General features: G+C 43.1%; 1 long non-coding RNA gene across 1 annotated transcript; it reads right to left on the reverse strand.

Moving 5' to 3' along the window:
* Positions 1–1,056: 1,056 nt before the first annotated feature.
* On the reverse strand, positions 1,057–7,249 carry LOC112112128. The gene is made up of 4 exons (XR_002908561.3): positions 7,199–7,249; positions 3,581–3,710; positions 3,128–3,265; positions 1,057–2,377 (listed from the first exon to the last, which is right to left on the reverse strand). It is a non-coding gene; the product is annotated as an uncharacterized LOC112112128 (long non-coding RNA).
* Positions 7,250–12,435: the final 5,186 nt, after the last annotated feature.

The following is a 12,435-nucleotide window of genomic DNA, read 5'->3' on the forward strand; positions in this document are numbered from 1 at the left end:
CTCCTCATGTGTCTTGGCAGCAACTGTCTTGTATTTGTGATTGAGGATGAAATCTCCAGATACAATGTCTTAAAACTTTGACTGACAAATAGTTTATGGAAGATGAGAGAAATCAGACTGAACATTAAGATCAAAGTATACAAATGAGTCATTCACATTTCTTTATTGTATGCTTGTGAGACACATGGGCTACATATGAGCCTAACATGCAGCACTTTGAAGAGTTTCACCTATGTCTGAGCAAGATAATTCACAACAAATGGTAACACAGAGCTACAAAATACTGAACTAGAGGCAACTAACTGATGAAAGTTTTTTTCCTTTTCTAGTTTCTACAATCAGATTGCGTCACCTAAATGCTCAACAACAGACCGCTGCCTAGTGCTGTGTTCTCTTGCTAACTCAAGGAAGATAAGTAGTAGCACGACAGTCAGTGAAAATAATGTATAGATTTATTTAATGCTTCCTCTAAAACTACAAGAACTGAAGACTGACAAAGTCTTGAGAAAAAGGAGGCTATTGAAAGGCAACTGTATGTGCAAAGGGTCATATATAATATCACTAGCTGGAGAATAAAAGAAACAGTAAAGAGCTTGCAACACAAAAAGCTCAAAAATGCCAGAATAAGTGATTTATACAGAAGCCAAATATGGCTATATCTGAGTATTCCAAACACTGCTGACTTGACAGCACATGCCCTGATACTGGAGCTGGCAGAGCCATTGTTGATCATGGCTAGTGGCCATTGGCTGACTGACAGCAATAGCACCAAGTCTTTTCCTTAAATTCCATTTCCTGTGGCAAGAGTAGTAAAATTTCTTGAAACTATATGGAACTAATTAGCAAAATTATGCTGGATACTGAAAAACCTCCTCCTACTTTCCCAGATACTACAGGTTATTCTAGTACTGGAATAGTAGAAGTCTTCAGGTCAAGACAGATGCCCTGGCAGAGTGTGGACTGGAATAGTGGGCACAGGGTGTGTGTGTGGGGGGGGGGGGGGGGGGGGGGGATGGAGATTAGGACTGAGGTAAATTGGCAGAATGGTGTGGTGAAACTATACCTCTCTTTGTCTAGCCAGTACTATTGGTGCCTCATTTTGATGAGATTTACAATTTACTTGGTTTAGTTTAAAATGCTCTAAAACTCACAAATGATTTAATGGACTTATACTGGATTTTATAAAAATAACTGAAAAAATACATCAAGGCTGTCAGTGTATATTCTGAAGTTTAGCCTAATATGAACCAGCAAAGTTATCAAGTTCCCAAAATAAGGATTTATAATAAATCTTTTCTGTCACTCAATTTTTATTTTAACTGCAATTGCAATCTCAGCTCTGTTGTTACCAAATGTGGAACTGAACCAACACATAATATAGTCTAACTATGCAGTGAATTATTCAAATGATAATTTCATAAACCATTTTGAGAAGAAAATAAATTTTAAATAATAGTATTTTAAACTCTGAATGGTTACATTTGTCATGTGACCTAGATCAACATATATTTTTGCACTAAAATGGTGCAAGTTAATTATCTCCCGTGTATCACAAAGTACCTTAAACATAACAAGAATTACAGGACCTACTGTATGGAGCACCTAATGTGTAAGTAATTTATCAAGTGGAAACAAAATACACTGCACTAATGCTCAGATAATACTCCTATGGAGTAGAACAGTTTTTCTAATCAGAGTGGGGCAGTTTGTCCTGGAGCATGGGGTAAAACAGTAAATCCCTGGAGGAATAAATTTGACTAATTTTGAATGTTACGTGGAGGCTGCGGAGGTGAACACAAATGCCCAGTTTTCACCCATTACTAAATCCTAAAATCCTATGGGCTATAAATGGAACATAAGATCTGCATAACAATTAATTAATATAGGTTCCTCACTTCCAAAGCAGAATATGAGGCTGGTTTTATGATAAATTATATGGAGTCTGAAAAAGGCTCCTCACAGCTAAATGCAGTGTTTTAATGTAGAAAGAGAGAACTGAGTGTACATTCCAGTGTTCATTTTATGGATGTCAATCCATTCAGCTGAAATGTGCAAGACACTTGATGGGTTTACGGGCTTATACCACACTGCAGCACAAATTGCACTTTTGTGGGAAACTACTAAATCAGCAGAGTTTCAGGTGCCAGAGGTCACCAAAAGGCCAACAATTCCCTTCCCAGATACCTTGTGTGCATATTGAGCTATTGGATTTTTCAGACGTGCTGGTAACACCAAAGCTGAAGAAACTACCTCTGACATATTCAAAACTACACTAGCAATCTCTTTCTAGGAGAGAATTGATGCCGGAAGGAGAACTTTGAAGAGATTGTAGACTCCTCTTGTCCCTCTTCGTGCAATGCACCAGGCCATGCACTGGCTGAAAATAGTTTCACAAAAGGAAAAGTTACAGCTGGTATTAGAAGCTTAACTATGACAAGTCCCCCATTGGTGCTCTGGTTTGCAGAGGTCTATCAGTAAACTGGACCCTTATTATTTAAACATACCAAGCTTTTCACCCCTCAGTCTGTCTCTCTTGCTCCCCATACCTTTTGCTTACCACAGAAATGCCCCTTTGCCCTGCACTCCTGCTGCCAAGAAGAGATGACACACAGGGTGACAGCAAGCAGATAATTATTACACTCCTGGAATATTTTCAAGGAGAACTTTTGCTTTTGACTTTTGTGAGATGAAAATATTTTCCCCATAAGTAAGCATGAATATATTCCAAGGAGGACTACATTACTAATAAGGATTTTCTTGCTTCCTATCAGTTGCCTCAGCTATTTCTGCTGGCATTGGATGCCCATTATGAAGGCCCTTCCACTATTTGGTCTTCTGCAGGTGTGATTAAATCTGTTTATTTCCTAATCCCTAAGCGGACCATCCTGCCTCAGTTATAAAGATAATTTCTCAGAATGAAATGGCAAATAAGAAATTATTCCATTGGGCATCTCAAAAGTGTTTACATAAAACGTTGTTTAAAAAAGAAATAAAGAAAGAAAGAAGTGTCAGAGACATAAAAAGTAATTTTTACTGCTGTTTTCAGGCCAGTTTTAACATTTTATACTGTGTGGAGCAAATACATATTACTAAGTCTGACGATGACACAGTAGAGCAGTGCACTAACCTTTTCCCTCTGGAGGCTTCCATTGGATACAAGTGAAATGAGTTTGCTGGCCTCATCGCCTAGTTGCCTTTTTGTTCCCATCACAAAATGTCACTAAACAATGTCATGATTGTCAGCCTACTGAGAAAAGGGCCAGGCCTGGAATTAGAAGGTGCATTGTCAGAGAAGAGAGAGAGAGAGAGAGAGAGAGATGCAGATCAGGAGCGAGGGGCACCAACATGACCTAGTCTGGAACTGAAGAGGGTATTTTCTGAATGAAAAACTAATTCTTCCTCATTTGGGTGGTGGCATCTCACCTGAAGAGCAGAAGAAATGCAAAAGAAATAGCTACAGTGATGTATGCATTGAGCTATTCCCCACCTGCCTGAGGAGGAAAGGTGACTACAGTGTCTGGCCAGAGGGATGGGGTAGATGAATTCTCCAGCACTCCAAAGAGAGCTCAGTTAATTGTACCTTTTATCTTCCTTACTGCCCCTCATTCCCTCAGAAGTGCTGTCATCTCTGGCTTTGGCATCCTACCAGTCACATATGAATTCATCTTGTTTTTTCATCACTAAAATGAAAAGGTTCCATAATCTTCCATCTGCAACACAGAGGAACACAAACAGCGAAAATAATATTTTACTTAATTTGCTTTTTCAGATTTGAAGACCATCCCTCCCTGGACTGCTGTTTTTTGCTAGTTGTGTCCTCTGCTACAGAGGCATTCAACTGAAATTCTCTGATCAGCCTGCACTATGTTGATTCCAGGCACTAACCCAATATTTACCAGCATGCAGCTGAAAATGCTGTCAACATCCTCTAAGATCTGCCTGGAAGGAGGGAGCAATCAGGGCCTGTATCTTGCACAAAGAAATGACATGTGACATGCAAATTTACTTTTTTTTTAAGTCCTGAATTTTAAAATCATACTTTATTTCTATGAGACAGAAGCCATAACATTGCTCCAGAAAAACAGACTTTACTTAAAGTTAAGACACAATTTCATATCACAGATGAACCAAATTAAAAAATATAGGCCTACAAAGTGAAAATGAAAAATCAATTTGCTCAAAAAGACAACGTGAAAGATTCGCTGGGGGGCTGGCAAATTTTGGAAGAAAAAAAGAGACTATATTTTATGGCAAGAGATTCAATAACCATTCTATTCCCATAATTCTAGTGATGGAGGACTGTCACTGCTCCATAGACACACAGTGCATATTTCAGGATAATAGTAACAGGAAATCAATAGCATCTTTTATATGTGAAGAGACATTCTCTCCATGGACTCCTAATACCAGCAACTGGAACCAAAGAAGACCTTTACTAAAATTTGGCAGTCAGCATTAATCTTGGTGATAGGACAATGGGTAGAATATAACTCTAGATCTTTGGGCGTTTTTTTTTTTTAAAGAAAGAACTTTGATCAAAGCTTCACCCTTCATTAAAGCCAAAGAGCCCCTAGATAATACTACATTAACAGTGTAACAATGTCTAACCCTGGCACTCTCCCTGAAAGCCCTATCCACATACACTTCCTTTCTGGTTGATGGCTGTAATCATTAGGAGCTAGGAGCTTTATCAGGTGGTAATCTGACAACTTTGACAAGATCAGCAGGATTTATGGGATCGTCTAGTTTTTCCCTCCATTCATCTGAAATGGAACTTAAGTTAATATTCGCAAAAATACTTTGTGCAGGGGCAATTTTCCAATGAAGAGTGGGGTGTCTAGTTGCTGAAATAATCTGCTAAACAAGGCCTCTTTTCAGACTCCAGATCACATGCTCTTACCATGTACAGAAGACCAGAGCAAATGGTTCCTCACAACTGTCCACCAGTTCAGATTAAAGTTGGATGGAGGAAGGGCAAAAACTTGTTATCTTTGGCTCTACAGCAGCAGAAAGTGGATAGACTCTGCTGAGAAGCCTCTCTCCATAGTAACAGGTTTCAGAGTAGCAGCCGTGTTAGTCTGTATCCGCAAAAAGAACAGGAGTACTTGTGGCACCTTAGAGACTAACACTCTATATACATCCGAAGAAGTGGGTTGTAGCCCACGAAAGCTTATGCTCTAATAAATTTGTTAGTCTCTAAGGTGCCACAAGTACTCCTGTTCTTTCTTTCTCCATAGTAAGTATCAGAGGGATAGCCGTGTTAGTCTGGATCACATGCGTCTGACGAAGTGGGCATTCACCCACGAAAGCTTATGCTCCAATACATCTGTTAGTCTTAAAGGTGCCACAGGACTCTCTGTTGCTTTCTCCATAGTAAGACTGGCACATACATGAATGCTTTTTTCCGCTTAAAATAAAAGTAATCCAAATTATGGATTTTTCAGGCATGGGTGCAGAACCCTAGTGCCTCTGAAAGCCCTACACCCCCCCCCCCCCATCAGCATTCCCAGCTGGGAATCTTGCCGTCAGCAAAAAGAACTTGATGCACATTCATGGCCTCCAATATGCCTTTCTTCATGACCATGCAGTAGGATGGCATTGTGCCTGCTCTCAAATTGGTCCATTTCACTTTGGATTAGAATTTTGAGAATGGGGCTGATTGCAGGAAGTTCCTCTTCTGTGACAGGATTGGCCCCATGTGATGCCTCTCTAAACAGGAGGGCTCCCTTTATCACCTTTCTTGGTTCTATCATGCTGCTCACTTCACCTGGAAAACCATCCCTTACCCTGTCCTCATCCACCACTCTCCCTCTTCTTCAGATCTCCTTAAAATCAACCACTTCATACCATCCTCCCCCTTTCATTCTCATCAGTAATTCTCTCCTTCTCCTGAATGGCTCTTCTAGGTCATGATGATTTACCTTCATTAGAATTTAATCTCTTTGGGGGCAGGGAGCATGTTTCTATGTTGCTCTAGATAAATAATGATGATATCTGTTCTTTATAAGTGGGCCATGCCTAATCCATTGAAACATACTGGCATGTACCAGCATGTAGAAAGAATCTGAAGAGTGAAAGCACTGAAGACATTGATGTCCCATGACATTTAGAAAACTGTCAGAGCTGCAGCAGAAAACTAGTAAGGCTACTTATAATATGGAATAGGAAATTAATATCCTAAACTAGGAAGGCTTTGGAGAGGCAATGTGAGGGGTATGCCACGACTGAGAAGAGTAAGGATCTACTCAGCCAGGAGTTGATTCCAGGGTTCTATTTCACTTGTTATAGCTGATGGCATCACTAACAAATCACATAGAACAGGGAGCTGCTTTCTTCATGCACCTTAAACAGTCAGTGAGTCTGAGGCAAGAGAAACACTGTACCCTGAACTGAAGCCTTAGAACGTCAGTAGAAAGGAAACAATCAAATATTTTGTTTTAAAATGTATTCATTTGTAGTTTGCAAGTCTAGTCATTTTTCCTGATAATAATTTAGGATATTGAACAGTTTTTTTTATTAATTTATTTAGAAAGCATCTGAATTCACCCTTTAAGCCATCAAGATCCTGTGTTCATGCATATAAAGAATGAGGGGAAAGTGTAAATAGATCTGATACAAGATGGGATGGCCTTCAGAATTTCCTGTGAGGGATGTGTCAATCTGTTGCATGCAAAACAATTTCATATAGTGGAAAGACTCAGCTATGTAATTAGTGACAGTGTCTTTTAGCAACATGTTGGAAAGATCTGAGAGAGAGAGAACTCACAGTCACTTTCTGTCACTAACATCCCTAAGGATTGTGATTCCCCAGCCATGTTAGAAATAAAAGCACAACTGTTACTATCGGTACAGGACAAAACTCTCTGGGAAATAGGGCCCTGCAATGGCAATTCAAAACCTCAGAACTGTAGTCACTATTTTTGTGTTTTAGCACAGACCGAGTCACTCTCAAATCATACAGAAAAAATTAATCTAGTAGGTGTGCTGAGTCAGGAGACGTGTATTGCCAAATATTGGATGACTCCTCTGTAGTGAGGGAAAATGAATTAATTCTTACTGGATTTCCCCTGAAAATGTGCCTTCATGGAAAGCTTGCTCTGAGTTGAGGAACTTATTTGATTTCAGAGAAGCTTATATTTCAAAATTTCCTTCGTCAACTGCATTGGGACCAGAAGAGTTGATTTAAGACTGAACATACCTTTTAATTGTTTTCAAGCAAGGCTTCCATGATGATAAGTCCAAAACAAAGTGGCTGAACTTTGGTGTAGGAAACCATGGCTTCATCTGCACATGAAATCATACTTTTATTAAGTTTTCTTTTAGTAGCTGTCTATCCAACAGGGCAAAGCTCTCATTCTAACATAACATACAAAAATCAAGGGACTAGTTATAGGGCACTATGCAGCCTAAAGGGAAGAAAAGCCCCCATTTTGCTTCATGGTATCCTTGTCAAAGCAACAACACACACCAAATACAAAATCTGCCTGTCATTAAGTGTTATAGCCAGTCACAATTTGGTATAGAGCCCAGGGAGTCGTTCTGTTTGAATTTCATAGGCCCCTATACATTGTGACATGAATTTTTCTGTCCAGTTCAATATTTTGATGGGACTGCATGGGTGCCCTCTGGTGGTTAATTTGCCACCCAAACAGTCAGTTTGTTGTTTTGGAGACCAAACACTGTGCATGTAGATTACTAGTGTAAATCCAGTGTAACTGTTGATTTGAATAGAATTACTCTGGATTTTCCCTGCTGCAACTAAGAACAGGATTTGGCCCTCAAACAACTCACCCATTCCTAATTTTTCCGTTGCTGTAGATCTCACTTTCCTTTATATTGCAGTTATTCATTTCCTCACCTTGGTATTCTGTACTGATCAAAGACTTTGACTAGTAATATTATTTCATCAGTACACCAAGATCTCTCTCAAACAATTTTCGTAAGTCACACATCAGCAGTAGTTTTTGTGAAATAGAACTTGCTTCTGTTTAGAAAAGTCCTTTCAGACTCATCATGTAGTTAACCTAATGGAGAAACAATTGTCCTCTCATCAATGCATGCAGCCAACCGTATCAGGAGTAATGCTGACAAGTGACACTAAACATTCCCTTTATCTTGCATGTATCAAAGAGCCCTCTGGTGCTCTATCTATCTAGGTATGTATACAGAATGTGAGAGCCATATGGGACAGAGGTAGGACTGGATAGTTTTCCTCCTTTCCATTCTAAACTCATTTTCCAACATGTTCTGTGTCTAGGGAGCTAAAGCCAGGCAGGTAATGTCGTCAAGCCACCTATAATACAGATCATGCGTGGGACAACCAAGGCTGTTCTTCCTCCTTTTCTTCTCTCATCTAAAAACTATTGATTTCTGAGAGCTATGGACTGAGCACCCAAATGAGTTGTGCTCTACTGGCTTTCACCCCTCCTGCTTTTCACTCTACTCTGTTTTGCTGCTGTCATATCCACTATCTGCATGTTTTTCCACCTGCTGGCATTTTTGATTGCTTTGTTGGTAGACAATGATAACAGAAAACAACTACCTCAACTGAGCAGTGACCAGAAGGGGTAAATACATGGAGTTCAAACATCTTGTAAAAACAAAAGACCACATCAAAAAATGAATGAGTGAAGTGATCGTCTCAGGAAAATGCATAGTTTAAAACTACCTTAGAAGTTGTGTTATTTTGTGTCTTGCTGCATATTTTAGAGGGACAAAAAAAGCAGCTGAGTAAAACTGCCATTGGGACTTGTTCCCTAATCCAACAGGGAGAGAGGTGGATTCCTCCCTATGGGCATATTTGGTTCTATAGTAAAATGAAACCCAACCTCTCTCTTTCTCTCTAGGTTTTTATACTGCATTCCTCAGCATGATATCTGAGCACCTGCTGTTACAGGTGGGCATATCTCTATTGCTCCAAAGAGGAGAATACAGAGTGAATTAAATGCACCTACACCCTTAAGTTAGAGACATGTAATAGTAATAGACTAGCATTGGGCCTTTTGACCACTATACATATTTGAAGCTAATGATATTGAATCACTCTTAAGCAGTTTTTGTAGCCATCTTGTTTTTATGTCAGTAAGCAACAGGGAGGCAGGTGGAATGGAGACTGAGATACTAATGCTGCAGCTTTCCTGGAAGCTTAGAGATTCCCTTGTGAAGATGATTTTAAAATGACCATATTCAGCAAAGTTTTCTGCCCTGTCTCACTGAGTCAGCCTGCTATCCAAGTGTGCAGAAGAAGGGAGAGCAGTCAGAAACTGATAAAAATAGCACTAAATCCCTGTCTTGACTCAATGACAAGAGAATAATAAAAAGATTATAGGTAATTTCTCTTTATGAATTATAGAGAAGGGCTTAGATTCAGCAGTGACACAGAAGAGCCTGGACAGATTGCTCAGCTGCCTCTCCCAATAATGTCACTATCATTCAAAGGGAAACAAATGACCTCCAGGATAAACTCTGAGTACAGCACAGCAGGGCTGTGAAGCTGTTAAACATAGGGGCAGTCTCCTAAATACCCAAACAGTTTCTATCCTATGAGAGCAAATGGTCTGTGTCATTTTGAATGTGAACAGTAAGAATAAATTTACTTGTAACTTCTGTTTAAAGATAAGAGAATGTGATAATAGATTTTAGACTTTGCTTTACTGCTGTCATATAGTTTTTTTTTCTGACTATACCTCAATGGGGAGAATACAGCAAATCCGTAAGGCAAGGAACTGAAAAATGAAGCTGAGCTTTGTCAGATGTTCTGCTGTGAGGATTTTTCTGTGTGTTACAAAACTGTATTTCCATTATTTCTCCCATCATATAATTGGCTTCTTCAAAAGGAGAGAAACAATGTCCAGCTCCTCAAGATGGAAGTCTATAATAAACACATCTCAGCCCTGGACTAAGTTTATGACTGGCCTTCTATTTATCCAGTCACATTCCAAACTGCTCCAGTGCTAAACAACCTATAAAGGATAAAGAGAGGACCTACACTCCAGGAAATTTATTCTGTCTGAAAATTGCCTGAGAGGTGCCCTCATTGAAGCACAATCTGAGATTCATCGAAAGATTTTGCCATCCTCTCATCATGCTGCTTCTTAGTGAGTGCCTGAGTCAGGTCTGATGGTATCTGGCACGTGATGTGGATAAGGGAGAGCAAAGATGGAGCATAAAGCATTTTCAATGTGGAACCAGCATGACAGTGGGCAAAGCATTTATTATACTTCAGGGAACCCCAGTCTAAAAATCTGCAAGGGTACAAAAAGACTCCAGGTACAACAGAGCTAACTGCACTTACCTCCAAGAAGAAGAATGAAAGGAGAGCAGTTAAGTCATGGTAAATGTTAGATTTCTAAAGGCAGAACACAACTGTATGCTTCTGTGTCCCCAGTCAGCAGTAGTCTGGAGTTAATTAATATATTAAGACTCAGTATGTATATAAAATCTTGCACTTTTCATTTTGCCGATGCTTTACAGACATTAGCTAATTACACCTCACAATATCACTGTGAGCTGGATAAGTATCATTATCCCCATTCTGCACTTAGAGAAGTGAAGTGACTTGTTAAAGGTCAGAGGAGTCAGTGTCAAAGGCAGGGTTAGAACTTGGAACTATATTTTAGGTGTGCTACTAACTAGGACCATGTCTCTAATAAAAATCTCTAGCACAGGGGTGGGCAAACTATGGCCCAAGGGCCACATCCGGCCTGTGGGACCGTCCTGCCTGGCCCCCGAGCTCCTGGCCTGGGAGGCTCGCCCCCGGCCCCTCCCCTGCTGTTCCCCTGCTCCCGCAGCCTCAGCTCGCTCCACAGCCGGCGCACTGCTCTGGGTGGCGAGCTCCTGGGGCAGCGCAGCTGCAGAGCCTGGCCAGCCACCGGTGCTCCAGGCAGCACGGTAAGGGGGCAGGGAGCAGGGGGGGTTGGATAGAGGGCAGGGGAGTTTGGGGTGGTGGGCAGGGGGAAACGGGGTTGAATGGGGGCAGGGGTTCTGGGGGGCAGTCAGGAAGGAGGGGGGGTTGGATGGGGCAGCAGTCGGGGTAGGCGTTCTAGGGATAGGGAGAAGGGGTGGTTGGATGGGGCAGGGGTCCCGTGGGGGCTGTCAGGAATGAGAGGAGGGGTTGGATGGGGCAGAGGGAATCCAGAGGCAGTCAGGGGACAGGGGTGTGTGGATGGGGCAGAGGTCCTAGAGGGGCCGTCAGGGAACGGTGGGGTTGGATGGGGCAGGAGATCGGGGGGGCACGACCCCCTCCCCTAACCGACCCTCCATACAATTTATGAAACCCGATGTGGCCCTCAGGCCAAAAAGTTTGCCCCCCCGCCCTGCTCTAGCATCTTTTTTTAAGAACAGGGATCCTGGTTCAAAGTCTACATCTAACTGATTACATACACCCAAATGATCCTGTCCCAGCATGAAATGTGTGAATATTGGAGCTCTTGTCCTTCCTTTGGTTGTTCCAAAGTCCTACAAGGGGCAATAATCTACCTTGGACATCACATAAGCCAAAACACTTGCGATCTGCTTCCAGGAGGGCAAAGATGACTTCCCACACTTGCTCCGAAGAAGGACTGAGGTGAACAGAAATGGATTTCTCGGACCGGCCGGGAAGTGGCTAGAGTTTCCGGCAGGTGTAGCACAGAAGGGGGGACCGACCGCAATGGAGGTTCGCTGTAGGTGTCAGAGGAACATTACAGCGACCTTAGAGACGGCTGGAGAAGTATTAGCCGGGGGAGCACATCGCTCCAAACCTCGGCACCAGCTTTTCCGGACTCCCGTTCGCCCCCGGGTCATTCCCCAAACACGGACCCGCTTGACACGGCAGAACAGGGGCAGAGTCGGGACGTTCCCGGGGGCCCCGATGTAAGCGAAGGAGGTTTTGCAACACAAGCGCGACTCGAGGCGTCCACGTCCGTGGCAATGGCGCTTCCCAGGCAGGGCGGCAGGACCCTGCCCCACGCACCCGAGTGGCGGCGCCACAGCACGCGGGCTCGCGAACACCCTGGCGGGAACGGGGAGGGCCTGAGAGGCTCGGCTCAGCGGCGGGAGGAACCGGGCACCCGCCGCAGTTACCCGCCCCCCGGATGAATCACCACACGGGCCAGGGCCAGGGCCGGGGCGCGCGACTCCAGCCTCTTCCCGCCCAACTCCAGACTCGCGAGCTGACACAACGGAGCGCATGCGCACTAGAGGTGAGCCCATTCGCTCACTTCACACGCGCACCGTCTTCTTGACATCTGCCACCACGTGATCTCTCCCGCCAGCCGGCAGCAGCGCTCCTCGCTGCGCATGTGCCTCGGCGTCGTCTCAGCGCCCGCTCGTTGAACGACCCGCGTGCGCGCCGCCTCCTGATGCCCCGCCGCTCCGCCGGGGGCGCTGTGGCGGTGGCGCGACCTCCTCTGCCGCCCGCCCGGCTCTCTTCTGACCCTAGTCCCGCCCCAGCGC

Source organism: Terrapene carolina, unplaced genomic scaffold (genome assembly GCF_002925995.2).
Source record: "Terrapene carolina triunguis isolate 2854851 unplaced genomic scaffold, T_m_triunguis-2.0 Scaffold714, whole genome shotgun sequence".
Taxonomy (NCBI): domain Eukaryota; kingdom Metazoa; phylum Chordata; order Testudines; family Emydidae; genus Terrapene; species Terrapene triunguis.